Consider the following 6,385-nt stretch of genomic DNA (forward strand, 5'->3'; position numbering starts at 1 on the left):
TTCACTGTATCTAGCTGAGAAACTTAATTTGGCTAAGTTGCGAGCGTTATACCTGATCAGAGAAAAAAAATAACAGCTTTTTCTCGACGGCTTCGCAGGCATTCGCTCTGATGAGACAACATCGCTTGGGGAGCCAAGCGCACTAACCACGGAGGGGGAGGGGGACCTAACTTTTATTGGAAATCAATTAAACGTTTTATTTCTTCGATTGCGTGAGGCAATGACGTTGTCGGCAGTCCTGCACTCTGGCGGTTGCCTCTGCTGGCACCGTGGTCCAGACTGCTCGTCTTGGTGGCAGCTGAGCAGTGTGGCTTCCCTGCTGCGTCATGGTAATTTGCGAGCCCTGCGAGTTACGATCTCTCAATAATTTGGGGCAAGTACTCCGCAGTAACTGTGGTGCACAGCTCTGAGATCAGTGGCGCTTCTACCAGCAAGTCGGAGGCCGAATAGAAATATTTCTGTACCAGAAATAACTGACGGTGTGCAATGCATGGGAATTTTCTGTCGAGTATGGTAATGAGTTTCGGCAATAAAGTTGGCAGAGGACATGTTTGCAGCAACGAATGGCATCACTTCTAACATTTAACATTTCAAAGAGCAATGCCACACGATAACTTACATCTACTTATGACCAACCCTTGTTGAGGGGCAACATTATACTACATGTTTGCACTGCAGTTGTGCAGTTGTAGGAGAAATTGATCTTGACCTTGGAAATAGCATACGTTGGATAGGAGCTATCTTCGCTTGGAAATCGAACAAAATGGCTACGCAAACTAGGTTGGTCGAAAGTGTTGCAGTTGCAGTGCGCGAGCTAAGATCCGAAGAAATCGCTGAACTTTTCGTTCGTTTTTTTATTGGTAAAGGTAATTTTTCTGTGAGTAGCTTAGAGGCGCGAGAATGAAAAAGCCCTGTTAACAAAAAGTGGTAAACTTACTGAGATGTATTGCATTTTTAGAGTTGCGTTCTTTTGCTGTTCCTGCTGTTGTTGTTAATTACTGCCGAGTGAGAAAAGAATTCTCTTGGCAGCAAGGGTATATGAGCACCATTGAGAAATTTTTATCAGAATGTATTTAGGCTTATCGAGACGTTCCCCTGCGACCTATAGAAACAACATATGATCTTGTGCATGGGCGGCTTCGTTATGTGCCGCCTTGTAATGTGTACGCGCACGCGGAGAAGACGACGAAGATCGGGGCTGCGACTGCGCCATAGCCTGTGCTGCTTGCGAACCGTGCAAGGCTTGGCGATGCTTCGCCAATAAACAAAGATAAGCCTCATCGCATTTGGTGGCGGTTCCAGAGATCCCCGACTCGACCAGGAGCTCAGCTCGCAAAAGTTGCCAACGGTACAACACAAACATAACGAAACGAGCCACTGTGCAGCCAGTCCCACCGGCTGCAACGTTGTCCTGCGCCAGCGTACGATTCAACGGGACCCGCCGGCGGATGCGGAAGCGGTGATCACGACGTCAGGGTCTGGTTCTTGTATGAAAGCGTAAGCGCCAGTAAGAAATGGGACGATGACTTTAAGCCCACCTACGTAGTATTCCATCTGGCTGACGTAGCTTAACTGTGTTTCAGCAACCACGAATCCGACATCTCAAGTTGGTAAGCCTTCAAGACCCTTTTGACTGAAGTGTTTGGCTGAGCAGAGCTTCGCAAGCTCCGCGCTGACCAGCGCCTATATCGGCGGCCACAGCTGCGCGGAGAAATTTTTCGAGCTATATTGAGGATGTGCTGGACCTTTGCAAGCTTGTTAACCCATCTATGCCGGAAGACGAGAAGATCGAGCACATGACCAAGGGTATAGATGATGGCGCATTCCAGATGTTATGGCAAGAGCGCGACCCATCGCGGTAATGAAGTAAACCTATGTCAAGCTTTGACGATTCCGACATCAATTTCCATCGCTTGCCAAGACGTCCTACCTGCAGGTACATCCATCAGTATCACGGCAGCAAATAGTAGCGTACGCCAGGCCATTTTGGTCATCATACATACAGAGAAGTGGCCGAAGATCTCTGTGATTCCTCGTAGCGATACCACGGTACTAGGAATGATTTTCATGTTGTCCGTACTACATGACAAACGAGAAAGTTTCAGCTGTATTGATTTTCCTTCATAAGAACATGTTGAATCGTATCTCTTACGAATGGACGTTCCTTGGTTTGTAGTCCACCAGATACTCAAGGTTTGAGCCACGCGGCTTAAAGTATTTTTTCCTATGCACCGAATGCACACTATTTTTCGAGGGACGAATGTTGTAGAGCAATATCAACACGCCAGCTACTCCTGGGAGTCGGTAACAAAGATTGATATGATTGCTCTTGTCAAACTATAAGTCTAGCAATTTGTGATAAACCGACGTGGTACTTAGGCTTAACATTTATTTCGCTTTCGTCCAAACAACTGCGAATAGACACCCTGCCTATATTTCACAGAATAATTAATACGATAATGGTATATAAATTACAAATTCAACGCGAGATCAGGAACTATAAATATAACGTAATTGAATCGGTAGATGAGCGCTTGAACCAGTACACTGTAGCCTGTGTTACCTAGTAAATGTTTTTCTCTGGGATTCGAGTCGGAATATAGGGTAGCTTTTCTAATGCACAATCAAGAGAATATTTATTTCCGCTTCGTACTGGTTCTGATATGACCAATTTATGGTGTCAACCGCGTTCAAAGTGCTCTAAATCCTGCACAAAGCGAGCTACCACAAATGGCAGCACCGGTAATTTCAATAAAGAAGGGAATATGGCTCGAGTGTATGAACTATTTGATAATTATTCATACGAACTGCATAAATTGTAAACGAACAAACAGTTCAATTAACCCATGCATGCTGAACTCAAACTTCCGTGCGTCACACGAAGCAGTACGGCAATCCGCTCTTTCCACAGCTTCATGACATCCTGCCTTGCGTTTTAAATTCAATCCAATTTTTCATCTTCTCGAGTGCTTTTCCTTCAAATAGTTCCTCCAGTCACCGACAACGCCTTTTCGATGAACTCGCTTTTGGCTGACGACATGCGCTTTTTGCTCAGCACGCTTCGGTACACTTCAACAGATTTCAGAGCCCCTCGGCGGAGAGCGAGAAGGTTCGGCATGATGGCCTTGATGCCCGAGCTGAAGGCTTGGCGCATGCTGCTGGCGCGCACCAATCGGTGATCTTCGTGAAAAGTGCGGTGTCTCGGCGCAACTCCTCCCCGTACTGGTTACCAAGGAAATCGGCGATGTCCAGTACCGCCCCTCCAGTGTCCTCTTTGAGTCTCTCGTAGGTGATGAGGAGCACGTTCTCGTCGTTCCTGTGCTCGTACCACGGGATGAGGTGGTTGAAGTAGTCCCCGCAGCTGACCTTCCCTTCAACGAACACGTCCACGAACTCGTCTAGCGTTGCCTCTGTAGTTGTAGACGGGCGAGTCTCGCACGTGGTGGAAGTAGGACACGCAGCAGTCGTAGGGATTCCGAGTGACGTATATGTACCTGCAGAAACGTCACAAAGACAGGAATGGTGAAAATCGCGGGCAGTGTGCTCAGAGGGGTTGCTGATCGGCGAGTTGGTCATCCTGAACGTAGCGTGTATTAGCGCGGCACATAAAAGAAAGGGACAGGACACAGACGTAGAGAGAGGTAGGCGCCTACCTATCTCTACGTCTGTGTCCTGTCCCTTTCTTTTATGTGCCGCGCTAATACACGCTACGTTCATGGCAGTGTGCTGTTACTATTTTCTCAATTGCACATCATACTCTTCTATATGCCTTCTCCTTTGAGGAGACGGCAAGCTCAATTTGTTGTTCATCTTCCTTCAAGGCATGCGCCTAATTTCAAGACACAAGTCCAGTCTGCCTTTCTTAACTTAGTGACATTTATTAGGCACTTACCTATTCTGATAATGCTATTATACTTCTGTTTTCCTCCTATCATCTGCCTGCGCATGTTCCGACGAATTCTTCTCATTGAAGGGCGTTCGTTTGGGCTTCTCTCAGAAAATGTACATAATATTTAAATAAACTTCCTCCCCAATATGGTGTAAAAGGAAGCGCACCTACATTGGGTAGTAAAGGGTAGTAAAGTGTGCTTGCACTATGTGCAAGGCACTAATAAAACTGCATAACGGCATTGCTGGGCGAATTTCTACGAATGAGAACAATCTGTGGGCATCGGATACCCAGTTCCTTAGAAAATATTGCAAGAGAAATAACTGATTTCGGCAGGTTTGGTGTCCATAATGCCACTGAAAATGCTGTATCACTTCGCAGAGCGAGTTACCGCTCAGCCGTCGTGTAAGCTTGCCAAGTCATGCTAAACTAAACATCTAAGAAGAACACAAAAAATAGTGTCACTTGCTCCATGCGATAGCCAGCAACAATCACTTGGTCGCGCCACTATAAATGCGGTTACATACTCTGGTTGCAGTTAGCGTTGGAACCCTGTGTAAAGTAAGCCAGCTCATAAGCATGCTATCACGTGGTTCTGGGTGTGCAGAATGCAGCTACCGAACAGTCTAAGATCGTGCTCTTTACTGTCTGCCCTTCTGCTTTGAGAAAGAGAACAGTCGCAGTACAATGATGACGGCGAGCACGACCGTCAAGAAACTGCTCCTTGGGAAAACAGGTCGCCCTTTATAGATCCGTCATCGAACAGTGAAGCTTTACAGCTGGTGTTTATGTAAGTGGGATGTACAGGGGCTTTGGCGCTGTTCGCGCAAGACCATTATAACGACACCACTTCGATACAGTCGGGCGTGGCCTGTGCCGAGCGATAACGTCGGTGAAACACGGTCACATTCAAGAAGGTCATCAGCCATAATTGTGAATACGTTAACAACAGATTAAAACAGTGGTTAAGCCTCGTACTTGCTTTGCGGGTTATACGGTTGCCTGTCGAACGGGAAATGAGTCTTAATTGGCCCCGGTCGACGCATACGATGAGCCGACTCGGCACCCAAGAGCTCCAGGAAGGGCGAGCGCAGCATGAAATCCGTGTAGTCCTCGGGTGGCTGGCCCTTGTTCAGCACGCAGAAGACGATGTACTGCGTCCACGTTGTGCCGCACTTCGGGTAGCTCACCACGAATATATCGTCCGGTCGGGCAGTGTAGGTGAGGGCTGAGCTCACGTTGTCATCATGCAGGAAGTCATTGACCAGAAAGCCGTCCACTGTCTGCACATGTTTCGAAGCATCTTTTTTATTGTAGGGATGATCACCGAGTGCTGACATACGTAGGAAAAAAAGAAAAGCGGTTTTACGGACTCTGGATAATGAAATTAGCGGCCTAACTAGGCAATGCTAAATGTGCCCTTTGTTAAGCCGAACATCCTAACTCAGATCTTTCAGAGATACCCTAAAAAATTCAGGAGCCCTTGTCCTATCGGGAAAATAAGGGCAAGCGAGAGACAAAGCACACTATTTGCACCTGTCAGAGATTACAGGTGATAGGGGTGAAATGCAGCTTCCCCTTTCACTGGCTGCTTCACTTAGACGTCGGCCGGAACAAGATGGCTTGTGGCGGCGGCGGGCGGCGCTTGGCGGATGACTGTTTCTGCTTTTTCTTTCTAGCTGTGGAGGGAGGATTCCAGGACTCTATTCCCGTTTAGACCATGCATGTGATCTAGGGTCGCTACGCCTTGACAGTTCGTGCATTTGGAAAAGTGCACCCCAGGATACCACTTGTTTAGAATATAGAGGTTTGGGAAGGCATCCGTCTGCAGCTTTTGCCAGATTACTTTTTCCTTTTTTCAGAGATTGGAGGGAGGGGGGGGGCGGGAAGCGTTCTCCTGCTCAGTATGTAGTGTTCTAGAACTTCTCTGTATGTATGCGCTGTTTTCTAATGCTGTGTTGATCGTGAGCTTGTCGGCGATAAGCCGTATCTGACAGGGCAATCTTAGCTTTCCGTGACGTCGTCGAGGCGACTTGCCATTTCACGTTGCCCTATTCCATATGTTGCTTGGATATAAATGCACGACCGTCTTTATTGCATGCAGTAACTGAAGTGCTGCACCTAAGCACGTCGATGACGGTCCAATTTCCAATTCCCGGCGTGCAGAAACAGTTAGGAGGGAGCATTACGTAATGCGACAGAAAGAAAGAGAGCAAGAAAGAATAAAAGAAAAAGAAGTAGTATTATCGTGGTTTTGGGACGTTAAACCCCAGATATTAAAAAGAAGTAGTACGTTAGGCACGCTCACGCCAAGCTTCGCTCGCCCTTTCTGTAGGGTTTTCGTTCTTTCTTGCTTTCTTTCTTTCTATCGCATTACGCAATGCCCCCTCCTAGCTCTTTCTGCACGCCGGGAATTGGACCGTCATCAACGTGCTTCGGCCCAACACTCCAGTTGCTGCATCCAATAAAGACGGTCGTGCATTTATATCCAAGCAA

General features: G+C 47.3%; 1 pseudogene; it reads right to left on the reverse strand.

The window, feature by feature from the left end:
• Nucleotides 1-3,081: 3,081 nt before the first annotated feature.
• On the reverse strand, nt 3,082-5,172 carry LOC119378518 (sulfotransferase ssu-1-like; annotated as a pseudogene).
• Between the last annotated feature and the right edge of the window lie 1,213 nt (nt 5,173-6,385).

The sequence above is a fragment of the Rhipicephalus sanguineus genome, unplaced genomic scaffold (genome assembly GCF_013339695.2).
Source record: "Rhipicephalus sanguineus isolate Rsan-2018 unplaced genomic scaffold, BIME_Rsan_1.4 Seq856, whole genome shotgun sequence".
Taxonomy (NCBI): Eukaryota; Metazoa; Arthropoda; class Arachnida; order Ixodida; family Ixodidae; genus Rhipicephalus; species Rhipicephalus sanguineus.